This window comes from Syzygium oleosum, unplaced genomic scaffold, assembly GCF_021117445.2.
Source record: "Syzygium oleosum isolate NSW1041296 unplaced genomic scaffold, Sole_v2.1 Sole_v2.05, whole genome shotgun sequence".
In the NCBI taxonomy this organism is placed as follows: Eukaryota; Viridiplantae; Streptophyta; class Magnoliopsida; order Myrtales; family Myrtaceae; genus Syzygium; species Syzygium oleosum.
The window spans coordinates 11,787,489-11,802,801 of NW_026607489.1; the positions used below are offsets into that span (position 1 = coordinate 11,787,489).

Here is a 15,313-nt window from a genome sequence, read left to right on the forward strand (position 1 = left end):
GATTTATAAATAAGAAAAATAGAGAGAATATCGCGGGGCATTAGCGCAGCGGTAACATCTAATGGAAACATGTCAACACCATCTAGTGACTAAAGCTCGGGTTTAAATTGGTCGGTAGTGAACGGGCGACATCGCATGACGCACCACAGTTGTGCATTCGATACAAAAAGCCGTGCTAACTTTGAAAGTGTCTAATGGGGGCATCCTAAGACGCAGCACCCTCTAGAAGAAAAATGAGGAAACGTGTTGCCATGACTGACGTTAGGCTACCACTGACAGACAAAAAGGTGGCCACGCTTGTTGCATGACTAATCCAATCATCTTCTATTAAGAACTTTGCACGAAATCGAGATGGATCTTAGGATGCTCTAATCGATCTTTGCGCCAATCATAGCAAGCCACTTTTGAAAACTTTGAGTCTGCCAAATCGGTACTAGGAAGGTTCCGCAGTATCTCATTTTGCGTGTGAAAATTTCTCATATGAAATGTTGATCATCAATGTGTTAATGTATTAGGTGATGTAGTGCATCATCTGTTTATTTCGCCTGTGGAAAAGCCAGACATACAAAAATTGATCATCAGCGTGTTATTATCTTAGACGACGTAGTACATCATTTGTTTATTTCGCTAGCGAAATGCTGGACATACAAAAATTGATCACATGCATTGAATAATGTACCGGGCTTCGATGAGCATTTAAAAGGAACGAGTCATATTGCCATGGGATTGGTAGGGTGTCTAAGCATTTAAGTAACTGTGTCTCAACGATTGTGGAAGAAAAAATGAGTCAAATTGAACATGTAATAAGAATTAATTGTATCGTCTTGTATTTTTATTTTGTGAATCGGTGTTAATGTACCTAACATTATTTTTTTTTTGAAATTATTTTGCTGGAGTGAGCCACGTGGACCTCCTGCAATAATTTATTTCCAGAGCCATCGCACCATGTGTGGTAACTTGGAATGATAATTCCTTACTTGGTCAATATTAGGTAACTCATTACGTCCAAAAGAAAAAATATTAGGTAACTCCAACTGGTAATTAATTCAGCATTCAGAAGCAAAAAATTTACTGGAGCCTTCCCACACAATGTGGCACACGAAAATCCCGAGTGATAAGATAAATCAATAATATCCGAGAAAAAAGAAAGGGCGGTGTTATTTTCATTTTCTATAAGATTGAACTCACCTTATTTTTCATTTAAAAGATAAAATCGCACTCGCTCAATTGCAATTTGAAGTGGTGGCTCCACGTTTGTGCACTTTCCTTCATTTCTTTCAATTTTTTTTATTACTATTTAGGATTTAGTTGCCATAATTAAGCATTTCACGTGCTTTATTTTTATCTTTTATGGCTATCCTATGTATATTATTTTTTTGATCTGTCCTATGTGTAACTCTCCTCAATGTATGACTTTTGCTCTGCTTTTTACAGAGCGCAGGAGTCGAACCCCTCACTTATACTAGTGTCCCCACCTCCCAATCCCTTTACCAGCAGAGCCACATGCCTATTGGCTCGCATGTATATTGAGGCACTATGTTTTTTTTTATTATTATTTGAATAATATGTGCCGTGACGTGACCTCCTACATATATATTTTATGTGGGTCCTGTTAGATTTAATACTCTAAATTCATTTTAGTGCATGTACAAGATTCGCATGAGCGATGTACCCATTAGAGAGCTGAGTCCTAATGTGGATAGCCTCTTTTTGGTTTTTCTCCTTTTTGGCCCTCCCTCAGGATGGACTGAAAAAACATTACGAAGTTCTCCCTCAGTTGCCTACAAAAAACTCAAGCACGCTGTGTCAATTCATCAAGCAAAGAGCAACCCCATCAAGAGACCAGCTTAAAAAACAGTCTTGCTCTTGGTGTGTGCTCTAAGCGATAGAGAGCTGAGAGAGATGGTAGGAACAAAAATGGCGTCCCCGATCCCAGTGATAGAGTTCTCCGAGGAATGCATGAAACCGGGGACAAGTTCATGGGAAAAAGCTTGCAAAGTGATCGTGCAGGCTCTTGAGGATCATGGGTGCTTCATCGTGGATCACCCCAATGTCCCTCTTGGCCTTCATGACTCTGTCTTTAGCGTCACCGAGGATCTCTTCGACCTTCCCCATGAAAACAAGATCAAGAACACCAACCTCAAGTGATGCAGCCTGGTGTAGGCTACTCGAACGTTAGGATCGGGAGAGTGACTTGCACACGTGGAACAGGACGAACAGTAATTACAGTCTTGCGCAAGCTCGGGAAAATGGATGTAACTTCGTCGATACAGATCGGAATGACCTGATTCCAAAGCCAAATGAACAAAGACTTCTGGATTAACAATTTCTCTGTTTTGAGTTTTCTCAAATAAGCAATATAGGAAGGACGAAATCTGGGTGGAAGTGGACGGATGTAAATGGACAGAACAGAGGAAAAGATAGAACTTCGTTGGTTGCTCTTCCAGTCCTCCAAGGAAGTGGATAGGGCACCGATTCTTCTAGATTGATGACTGCAACTCTTCAAGGATGCAGATTTGAAAACCTCCGACTCTTCAAGGACGGAGTGAAAACTCTTCTAGGTTTTCAGGGGTATGAACTCTTCAAGATTCAAGATAATTGCTTGATGCAAAATTTTCATTAATCAAATTCGTCTGTCGAATACATAAAGTAGATGGTCTTTTATAGCCAAAGAAAAACAAATGAAAAGACTCAAGCAAATGAAGAGACTAAAGAGCATTAAAGACCCTAGAAAGCATAAAACATTAAAGAACTTAGAAACTATAAACTAGATAAATGCCCAACGTCTTCTTGATCATCCCAAAGTATCTTTTAGACTTCCGATGTATAGGGAAAGACAAGGACTTTATTGTGGCATGGACTCGCGGATGAGACTCTTGGTTTTCGAATTGCGTCCCTTCAATATCTTCAAGACTGGTCGAGTGACTTGTCGAGCTCGGATGCGGGTTGATCTCCTTGGTCGAGTGAGCCCGTCTTCGATGCGGGCAGCATTATCAATCTAGCCTACATCATCCTCCCCTTCTTTAAAAGAATTCGTCCCCGAATTTATGTCATCATCAGAGGAATCACCAGCATAAGGTGTTAAATGCCGAACGTTGAAAACATCATGTGTTTTCATATGAGAAGGAAGCCTTAAGCGATATGCATTGGGATTGATGCGCTCAAGAACTTCAAGAGGACCAAGCTTTCGATCACTAAGCTTGTTATAGCTTCCAACAGGATGACGCTCTGGTGGCAAGTAAGCCCAAACAAAATCTCCTGGTTCGAAGATAACTTCACGCCGCCGCTTATCGACGTCCTTTTTATAGGACTCTGTCTTGCTTTCTAACCTTTGGCGCACATCTTCATGAATTGCTCTCATCTGAGAAACAATATCTTCAACAATGCCACTCAACTTTTTAGCAAAAGGAATGGGTGCAAGATCAAGAGCAGTGTTCGGCTGTTGTCCATACACGATCATGAAAGGACTATACCCAGTCGTACGGTTTACAGCACAATTATATGCAAATTCACCATGTGACAATCGTGTCTCCCAAGAGCGAGGATCAATCATTGTCCTAAATAGAATTCCCAAGGTTTGATTGACGACTTCAGTTTGCCCATAAGTTTGGGGATGAAACACAGTACTATATTGCAATTTAGTACCGACATTCTTCCACAATTGTCGCCAAAAATGACTGAGAAACTTTGTGTCCCGATTAGAAGAAGCAACTTCACCTGCTTTGTGAAGTAAAACATATACAATACGAACCCCTTTTAAAGCACCTTTTATATCCTTCATCGAAAGCAATGAAGACTTTTCGACAACAGAAGTTTTTAAAGGCTCCTTGCTAGGTGCTAATATAATCTTCTTCCCTCCAAATTCAAAAGAATACGTATTTTGATAACCATCATGAGTAGTCCGCCTATCGAATTGCCATGGTCGCCCAAGAATAACATGACTAGCATCCATTGGTAGAACATCGCACCATATCTTGTCGAAATAAACAGAACCAATGGATAGATTAACAAGGCAGCATTTGGAAACGGTTATCTCGGTGCCTTTCGATAGCCACGACATCTTGTAAGGTGTGGGGTACGCCTTTAACTCCAACTTTAGTTTGTTCGCTGCCCTTTCAGAAATTATATTCTCACAGCATCCAGAGTCAATAATCAATTGACATACCTTCCCCTTAATCGTGCAATCGGAATGAAAAATGTTGGTGCGCAGCCACCCATCTCCGGTCTCATCACGAGGAACTAGAAAGATTTTTCTCACCATCAGAAATTCACCAGAATCAGCATGCACTATTTGCTCGTCACCTGCGGACTTTTCGACATCATTCACCTCTTCTTCGAGCGGATCCTCCACATGCTCATCAGAATCGTTATCCACTAAGAAGACTTTGCCGGCTTGTCGATTCTTGTTCTTTTGGCAATTGCTAGCACGATGACCCAACTCACCACAAGTATAGCAACGAATATCGGACGTAGTTGGTTGCTTCAAAATGTTGGGCTGATTAGGAAACTTACTAGCGGTTTGCGTCGTAGCCTCAGCAACTTTGATGGTGCCGGGGGTACTCCTAGCAGGTTGATTGGTCATGATAGAGGATTGTTGCCTCCTTGAGCGAGAACGCTCTACCTTGAGTGCTCGTTGGTGTGCATCTCCTAAGTCCCAAATGTCAAGGACTTCCAGGGCATCTTGAATATGATGTTGAAGGCCATTCAAGTACTTGCTCACAAGCATCTCCTCCGGATCTTGAATGTTGTTGCGAATCACCAACTCATTGAATTCGTTGGTGTATTGGTCCACCGTTCGCGTACCTTGTCTCAGATTTTGGTACCGTTGATAGAGCTCTCTCTTGTATCCCTTAGGTAGGAAATACTTTCGGATCTTGTCTTCCATCTTCCTCCACGAGGTAATTGGCGCTTTGCCAACGGATTGGCGAGTTTGCTTCTCATGCCTCCACCAAGCGATGGCTTTACCTCTGAATCGCATAGCGATGATCCCGACTCGACGATCCTCCGGAACATTTCGATGCTCAAACACTTCATTAACAAGTGTTAGCCAGTCAACAATTTCTTCAGGAGAATCATCACCTGAGAATTCCGGGATATCCTTTTTAACTTCTTTTTCCCACTCCGGTTCACGAATGTTTTGCTCGTGATGTCGAACATTCCTCCGATTGCGAAATGGTCGAACATTCTCTGAAGATGAAGAGTCACCATTGGAATCTTCGGTCCTGGAACGAGGTGGTGAATTGTTTATTTCCGCCCTCAGACGCTCAACTTCCCGCGTCAACTCATCAATTTGTTGTTGCATATGTTGCTGCAAATTGTCAGCGAGCGTATGCACTTCATTCAGTGGGATGGTTCTGCCTCCACGACGTCTAGCTTGTCTTGGCGGCATGGTTCTCTCCTCCAAAGCTCTGATACCAAATGATGCAGCCTGGTGTAGGCTACTCGAACGTTAGGATCGGGAGAGTGACTTGCACATGTGGAACAGGACGAACAGTAATTACAGTCTTGCGCAAGCTCGGGAAAATGGATGTAACTTCGTCGATACAGATCGGAATGACCTGATTCCAAAGCCAAATGAACAAAGACTTCTGGATTAACAATTTCTCTGTTTTGAGTTTTCTCAAATAAGCACTATAGGAAGGACGAAATCTGGGTGGAAGTGGACGGATGTAAATGGACAGAACAGAGGAAAAGATAGAACTTCGTTGGTTGCTCTTCCAGTCCTCCAAGGAAGTGGATAGGGCACCGATTCTTCTTCCAGTCCTCCAAGGAAGTGGATAGGGCACCGATTCTTCTAGATCGATGACTGCAACTCTTCAAGGATGCAGATTTGAAAACCTCCGACTCTTCAAGGACGGAGTGAAAACTCTTCTAGGTTTTCAGGGGTATGAACTCTTTAAGGTTCAAGATAATTGCTTGATGCAAAATTTTCATTAATCAAATTCGTCTGTCGAATACATAAAGTAGATGGTCTTTTATAGCCAAAGAAAAACAAATGAAAAGACTCAAGCAAATGAAGAGACTAAAGAGCATTAAAGACCCTAGAAAGCATAAAACATTAAAGAACTTAGAAACTATAAACTAGATAAATGCCCAACGTCTTCTTGATCATCCCAAAGTATCTTTTAGACTTCCGTTGTATAGGGAAAGACAAGGACTTTATTGTGGCATGGACTCGCGGATGAGACTCTTGGTCTTCGAATTGCGTCCCTTCAATATCTTCAAGACTGGTCGAGTGACTTGTCGAGCTCGGATGCGGGCTGATCTCCTTGGTCGAGTGAGCTCGTCTTCGATGCGGGTAGCATTATCAATCTAGCCTGCATCATCAAGCCTTCCCATGGCTATATCCCCAAAGTCCCCGGCACTCCTCTCCTCGAGGGTATGAACATCGATGGCGCCGAGAGCTGGAAGTGTGCGAGAAGTTCACCTCTCTCGTGTGGCCCTCTAGGAATGATCACTTCTGGTACTAATTTTTCTCCCTTTTTGTACGATACTAACTGTATAAGAAACGTCGACTTAAAATAAAAGAGGTCTCGAATGCTCATTTACCATCTGCAACATCACTTTTAATCAACATCTTGTAACCCCATATCAGTATGCTTCGTATTAATCTATTTAATGTTTTGATAAACGGAGCACCTTCATCTTGTCTCCGTAGAGAAATGACAGGGGTATAATAAACTTAGTCTTAGCCTGATCATACAGACAAAATCATTCGAGATGCAGAAAATGAGTTATTCAATATATATGCCAACTTTATATGCCTGGCATTGCACCTAACAATCACTACAAAAAAACTGGATTTTTGCCACGAAAATTTGCGACGAAAAAATTTTCATCGCAAATTTGCGACAAATTTTCCAACGAAAAGTAAAATTCGTCGGAAATTTCCAACGAAAAATTTTTCGTCGCAAAATTCGTTGGAAATTTCCAACGAAAAATTTTTCGTCGCAAAATTCGTTGGAAATTAGCGACGAAAAATTTTTCGTTGGAAATTTCCAACGAATTTTGCGATGAATTCAAAAAAAACCCGGTATTGTTCGGCATTTTTTAAATTCGTTGGAAATTTCCAACGAATTTTCCCACGAATTTCAATTTTCCAGGCAATTATTTTAGTGTGTACAATTATCGTTGCAAAATTCGTGGGAAATTTCCCACAAATTTTGCAACGAAAACCCTACTCCTTCCTTATTCAACATTTTCGCGCTCATTATTCCCGCAACGATTCTCAATTTCCACATTTTCTCTCTCTCTCTCTCCGCGATCGACGCCTCCACCTGCTCCACCGCGTCCGCGTACTGGTCGGCGCACTCGCTGAGGCACTGCTCCACCGCCGGGCCCAAGCTCCCCTCGCCGCCGCCGAGCATCCGGCCGATGAAGGGGGCGGTGTCCGTCGCGTTCGCGGCGGCGAGGCCGAGCGCGACCGTCGTGAGCCAGGCCCTCGCCATGGCGGGCGAGCTCGAGGTCACCCAGATCTGGGCGAGTTCTGGGCGACCTCGAGGTCGCCGGCGACGAGGCTGGGCCTCGCCGGCCATGGCGAGGGCCGAGCTCGCCATGGCCGGCGAGCTTGAGGTCGCCCAGAACTCGGCCAGATCTGGGCGACCTCGAGCTCGCCCAGAACGCTCGCCATGGCCGACAAGCTCGAGGTCGCCCAGATCTGGGCAACCTCGAGCTCACCGGCGATGAGGCTGGCCCTCGCCGGTCATGGCGAGGGCCGAGCTCGCCGGCGACGAGGCTGGCCCTCGCCCGCACGATTTTTGTCACGACGAAACTAATTTTGCCACGATTTTTCAACCAAAAAAATTTCGTTGGATTTCCAAATTTTTCATTGGAAAAAAGTTAGTTTTTTGTAGTGTTTCCAACGAATTTAGCCACAAATTTTCCAACGAATTTTCCAACGAAAAAAATTTCGTTGCAAATTTCCAACGAAAATTGAAATTTTTCGTTGGAAAAATTTGCGACGAAGAATTACCGACGAATTTTTTTTCGTTTTCGTTGGAAATTTCGTTGGAAAAAAGATGTTTTTTTGTAGTGAATTAATCTTGATTTATCAGTCGATTATGACAAACATGTTTGGTTTACAAAATATAATCATAGTTGGACTCCCCAACAGACTTTAGCTTCTCAATTTAGGCTTTAGGCTATCGAAAAAAACATTAATAAAACAAGTCGTCGCACTAAGTTTGACTTCTCTAAGCGCCCGTTTGGCAACTTGCCAAACAATGAAAATTTCTGTTCTTTTATTCCCAGAATCAGTTTGGGAACAGAAATCCGTTTGTCAAATTTTTTGTGCCTGAGCACAATTTTGTAAAAAATTGTTCACAGAATTAGTTTTGGAACGGAATCAAGAAGCAAAAAAAAGTAGCTTCTTGATTCCGGAATAATTTTTCCATTTTTTTATTCTTCTTGGTTTTCTTCTTTTTTCTTGGTTTGTTGTTCTTCTTCTTCCCGGCCTACCACCCGCCTGCCGCCACCTACCTCCGGCCTACCACCGCCACTCCCCCTCACCGCCTGGGCGACGGCGGCTCGCGGCCATGACGGCGAGGCCTCGCCCAGCCATGGCGACGGCGAGGTCTGCCTCACCAAATCTGGGCGAGGTCAGGCCTCGCCCAGCCAAGGCAAGGCCGACCTCGCCCAGCCAAGGCAACGCCGACCTCACCGCTGCGACCGACGAGATCGGCGGTGAGGGCCGCGACGCCCTTGTTGGCCCTGGCCTATGGCCAATCGCCGACGCCAGCGATCGGCCATGGCCAAGGAAGGGAAGGGAAGGAAGAAAAAAAAAAAGAAAAAAAGGGAAAAAATATTAAAATATTCAAAATTTATTAAAATATTATTAATAAAAAAAATTTGTGTAGTTACCAAACACATTTCTGTTCTTTTTCTATTCTAAGAATAGAAATTTTGGGTAGTTACCAAACGCCTTTAAATGCTTAGAAATTGTTCCCGGACACGGAATAAAAAAAAATCATTTTTGAGCAAAATCTATTCCCGAACACGAAATGGTTGCCTTGCGCAGCTAAGTTAACTTCTCCTTTTCTTTTTGGCTGCAGCAAAACTGTTCACGACTATGGCAAATTCATAGTTGAGATAGAGAAATTAGTGTTCAGGATGATCTGTGAGAGCTTCGGTGTCGAGAAATGCTATGACCCTTACATCAAATCCTGCACGTACCTCCTACAATTCTTGAAGTACAAGAAGCCGGCAGACCTCGACACTAGCGTGAACCCGATTGATCACATAGACAAGAGCTTCTAGTCGTACTTGCACCAGAACAACATAAGGGGCTTGGAAGTGAGGACCAAAGATGGCGAGTGGTTCACATTCAAGCCCTCGTCTTCGACTTTCATGGTCATGGCCGGTGATGCATGTGTGGTGAGTCGCTTATTTGCTCGTGAACTTTCTTCCAAGCACTAGTTCGTGCTAGTTGAACGAAATCATTTCTAATTTTGCATGGTTTATTGTTGATCAGGCATGGAGCAATTAAAGGATCAAGGCTTGCTACCACCGAGTGGCGGTTAGAGAAGAGAGTCAAGTGAGACACTCTCTCGGGACATTCTCGTACATCTCGGGGATGATCGAGACCCCTGAGGAGTTCATCGACGAAGCACACCCTCGACAATACAAGCCCTTCAATCACATCGATTTCCTTTGCTATTATGACTCAAGCGACAACCGCATCAAGGCCGAGAGCGTCATCAAGACCTACTGCGGAGTTCGAGCCAATTAGGGCTCATGATTAATTCAGAATGAACAGAGCATACGCCTCTTAATGTGAAATAAGACGAGATTAAGGAGACTACTGTCTCTCAATCTTCTTTGTTCTGTTTTGTGAAATAAAGATGTATACAAAAGTTAAAGGTGATTGATGTAGAGGTTTTTTAAGGCAAGGTTCTTGCACCAAATCGGGTCCAACTTTTCTTACAAATGTTAATCCCCCCACGTTACGATATTATTGGAGTTTCCGTTGTTTCTTTCCAATAAGTGATTTGATTTCCTTGCTCCGTACATTGATGTTGTGCATCTACAAGGACTTTTGAGTCACACATATAATTTCTGCGAAGGTTGATTCAAATAGATTGAATCTTTATCATGTGTTTGCTGAGAAGTTTTTTGAGATTAGAATTCACTTCACCTACCTTAAACTTTCTCACCAAAGAAAGAAATCATACAAAAAAGCTCACATACAAACCTTGTTGGGAAAAATGTTCATGTGAAACGGAACGGGAAGAAAATGGAATCAGACTTTGAGGCGCGATAACACTCTCTTTAAGGAATTATTTGCCCTATAATGTTGCTAATGGTTATCGGATAATATCCTTCAGGATACAACAAAGTCTCGAATGAGAATACCAAATAGCAATTCTGGTATTTCTCCAGGGTCTTTCAAGGGAAACAATTGGAAAAGATGGTCGTATTGTTTTGAGAAAGTAGTATAAAAAAGTAAGTGAAAATAGACTGAAAAATATGAATATATACTACAGTCTTTTTGAACCGAATGCAACCTTACGGGAGAAGTTGCATCGTCAAAAGATGACTTCTCAAAAGACATAATAAAATTCGGATTAAAATACTAATAAAATAAAATAAAAAATATTTTTTATTTTTTATTATTCCGATTTTTATAAATTCTGAAATAAAGATCTTTGAACAAATACAACCTTTCAAAGATGCAAGAGTTATGTTCGAAAAGACGTAATCTTCCAAAGGCGAAGTAGTTATGTCCGAAGGGACACAATTCTTCCAAAGGTTGTAACAACGCCTAATAACCGTTAGGCAAAATAATAAATTTCGAAATTAATTAATAAAAAAATAACTACAACTCTATTGTGAACAGTCGCATTGTTTCAATAGGATAAAATCGTTATTTTATAATAATAAATTCGAAATTTAATAAATAAAAATAATAATAAACGAGGATTAGTGCGCTAAGTGCTAAGTGCTAAGTGCGCCAAATTATTCGCGCACCCGCACACGGGTATTGTGTGATCTAGGCACAGCCCATCGTCTTCAATTGAACAAGTTAGAAGACATCCACACTAATATAGTGGCCCACACAATCAAAACTTTCTTATGTGAGACAAGGAAAAGTACTATTTTGTTTGTTTTACAAACAAACAATCAACAAATCTTTCATGACAAATATCATCAGCTTAGACATACAAGATTGTCATCATATATAGTCCATGTATCCATTATGTCTATGCATGAGCCAACTTTAACGTGCACCTTTTGGCAACCACATCTTAGCTTTAGCCGGCTTGTTAAAAAGTAAAAGATATGCCAACACTATTCTAGAAGATTGGATTTTTTTTGTTCTGGCCTGACTCTAAAAGGCTAGATTATTCAAATTGGTCGGTGGTATATGATAAATATAACGTAATGAAGTTCTACAGCATTTTCATCATGTGATGTTGCGCGTGCACGTCGGGAGCCGGGACAATAATTTCTTCCTTGGCTGAATAATACGTTGCAACAATAGAGAATAATCAATTATGCAGCAAAAGCAAAGGATACTCTGCATCTTTCTGATAGCAAAAGCGCCCGCGAAGATGCCGGGTAAAAACTTTCCGACAAACCCGCGACAATTCAAGCCCTTCAGTACGGTTGATCTCCCTGCTATCTAATACGTTTCCAGAGCCATCACACCATGTGTGGGAACATGGAGTGATGATCTCTTCCTTAGTCAATGTTAGGCAACTCCAACAGGTAATTAATTCGGCATGCGGAAGCAACGAATTTTCTTGGAGCTTTCCTGCACCATGTGCCACACGGAAATTCCGAGGGATACGATAAATTGACAATCTCTGAGATGAAAAGAATTTCTCCCCGTAATTGTGACAGTTCAAAGTGAATTTTTGTTCCGAAATTAATCCGTTGGTGTTGGTGACATCAATGTGACAATATAATGTCTACCGGGGTTTTAATAATTGTTGTTATTCTTGAGAGGATTTTTGTACTGATAGAATGGATAAAATGAATCGTGTTCATAAAAACTGTATATCGTACATGTTTGTTTAATGAGCGTATGATTTGTTGATGTACAATCCGATCTCAAGGAATTTGTCGATGCTCTCACCTCGAGATGGGCCTATACCAACGTATATGGGTTCGCGCTTCCAGATTTTCGATGCTTAAGTTAACAAGAAGAAGGAGAACAGATTAAAGTGTACAAGAATTGGGTCTGAAAAACTTACATTAGCCGTTAAGTATCTATTTATTGATGGAAACGATCTTAGCCGTCGGGTGTTGGTTGATAGGTGGTGATCCAATCATGATAAATGACAAAATGACATGACAAGTGGCTGCATGCCATGACAAATGGCGATGGCGTTGAAGGGTGGTTGAACCACCTTTACGAGCCAAAGGTTATTGAAAATTTTTGGATAGTGATTCCACCCTTGATCTCTCCAATATGACAAACTTAAGGAGGAGTCCCAATGATATAAAGATTGGTTCACACAAAACTGATCTACAAATCAAGTGGCGCGACAAAGATTGGTCTTGTGCTTAATCACTATTCGCTTTGAGATTTTCGAATCACTTTATAACTTAATTTACGAAGTAAATTTGCATAACTCTTATCATCATCGATTTTGTAATAGACCCAAAATGCCATGGCATTCACGAAGTGGTGAGTTTCCCAGTTAAGGTGATCAACAATGCCATGTGAAGAAAGTCTTGGACTTGGACCTAAGTATGTGCCTTTCGTTCCTATAGCAGACGTCGATCAGAAAACGATGACGACATTCAGGTTTGATCCTACGTGGTTTAACCATCGGAGTTTGCTTATTTGACTGGAAGTTTTCCCACCATTGAGACCGATAAAGTTGCTCAATTGTCGTTTCTTCTGACTTGAGTACTTCCTTTTGAGCCTACGTAGGTTTCACATGAACCTATAAGAATACTCGTGACTTTTATCACTTATAGAGCCTTTGTAGGACTACTTATACCAGCTGATCTACATGAATTACGAGCGCATTTTTTAGAAATTAATTTTTAAAGCAACACCCATCGAACTTACGCATTTATTCATCCTAAGTAAATAATATTTACACAACCGACATATATTATACAAATTCAAAAAACTTTCATTTCACTTTAATTAACGTGACTGGTTAATATGAAATTACTGAAAATGCTTGTGTATATCGAGATAGATTATGTAGAAACTTATGTTTTCTTGTACGTACGTATTCTATCATCTGTAGCAGATTGATTAGGCAAATGAGTCCAAGCAATAAGTAAGCGGTATTCAAATCATGCCAGCTTTTGAATGAAGTGATTTGTCCCTTACTATTGGTGTTCTTTTTATTATGGTATCCAAACTTTTGGTAAGACGTTTTGCGAAATATGCACGTTAATTAAGCCGCCTCATTGGGTGTGTTCTCTAAAGCTTCACCTAAACGGTGATGCGCTGATGGACGTGACCTCTGAAATTATTATGAGTGAAAGCCGAGATTTTAATTCACGACGGTGTGTCATAACGTGACCTCTCGTATTTATTTTTTTTTGGGTCGGACTACATGTGCTAAATTCACTGGTAGTATTTCTCCAATAGACAGCTGTGTCCTAACCTGGACAGCCTTTATCTATGTATAAGGAAATTTCAGTGGGTTTAAGCGAGAAACTCCCAATATTTTAAGGTTATTTATCACAACATTCGATCATTGCCGGCTTCGTCTACCCTACGATTTTTCAAAATCCGACAAAAGGGGATATAACCTTATTCTTTTGTATATTTAATTTGCGAATCGGTGTTAATGTATTTCACGTGGAACTCCTGCAATCATATATTTATTAAGCCAAGCACACCACGTGGGAACTTGGAATGTTAATTTCTTTCTTAGTCAATGTTAGGCAGTTCGACCGAAAAAAAATGTTAGGTAACACCAACAGTAAATTAATTCAGCATGCAGAAGCACAGAATCTTTCGGAGCTTTTTTACACCAAGTGCCACGCGAAAATTCCGAGTAATTTATATCACTGCAATTGTGACATTTAAAAGTTAATTTATGTCCAAATTTTTTTCAGAACAGTTTTTTATGATTTTAGTCAAGGACCTAAGATGAACTAGCCAGCGAAATTAATCGGTTGGTGTTAATGACATCAATGTAACACTTTAACATCTATCAAGGTTTGATAATTGTTCTTATTCTCGAGAGAATTTTTATATATACAGAATGGATAAAATGAGATTCCGATTTGTTGATGTACAGTCTGGTCCTGAGAAATTTGTCGATGCTCCCACCTCGAGATGGACCTATACCAAACTTATTTAGGGCATAAGACTCTCTGGCCTCAGGTTTTTTATGCACAAGACGCTCATAGAGCCGAGTGCAGGGCATATTACCAGGAAGTAATCAAGACTGTGCTATCATACCATTCTAAGATCTTTGATATCTATAGGATTTTGAAGGATGAAGGAAGTGTTTAGCGGCTAGGAAGCACGGACACTCTCCGGGGGCCTATGTGTCGTGTCGTACACTGACACTCTTTTTTTTATTATTTATTTATTTGTAGATTTGAATCAAATTAATTTGATTGAAATAAGCATAAAAATGATAATTTATCATGTATATGTAAAAATATACATTTAATATACAACGTGTCTTAACGTGTCGGAATTCTCTATTTTTTTAGAAATCATATGTCGGCATGTCGTGTCGTGTCGCGTGTCAGTATCGGTGTCAGTGTCGGTGCTGCTTATGTTCAGCCACTCATGATTATGCACACTGCTTTTTATCTAGATGAGTTCTCTCTGAACCTCTTGCTTCAAACGATTGTAAGCATTTCCTTATATAGCCAGACATGGAAGGAAAGCATTACATGCAACTAACAACATCATGACAACTTCACGTGGCTGACAAACATTTGTGACACATGCTGTTAGTGATCTGCCCTAGCAATCAATCAAGGCTGATACTCTAATATTAATTGTGGATTAGGTTATGTCGGAAAACTGACCTTCACTATACTTAGGTAGTCATAATGTCTTGCTAGAGACCGCTTATGACTTGTGGGCCAAAAAGGGTTTTGAGCACACTGCTAATGTTTAGTGAACCTACAGGGTCGCACAATAGCGAACTGAATTAATATTTTCTGTGCACCGGGATTTACTTAAAATAAGAAGTAGATTTTAATTTATTCTCCTATTCAACTTATCTACGCGGTCGTTCACGTTATGAGATAACGATTAAACGTACGATTGAAGGTGGACAGTTTGGCAGGCCCAAATCGCCCGGCCCCACTTCTTTTAATTCGCGTAGATAATGAGGATATATATATAGCGTGTGGGTAACGAAAAATCCTAAGT

General features: G+C 40.9%; 1 pseudogene; it reads left to right on the forward strand.

Moving 5' to 3' along the window:
* The first annotated feature begins 1,716 nt into the window (after positions 1–1,716).
* Positions 1,717–9,758, forward strand: LOC115678500 (probable inactive 2-oxoglutarate-dependent dioxygenase AOP2; annotated as a pseudogene).
* The last annotated feature ends 5,555 nt before the right edge of the window (positions 9,759–15,313 follow it).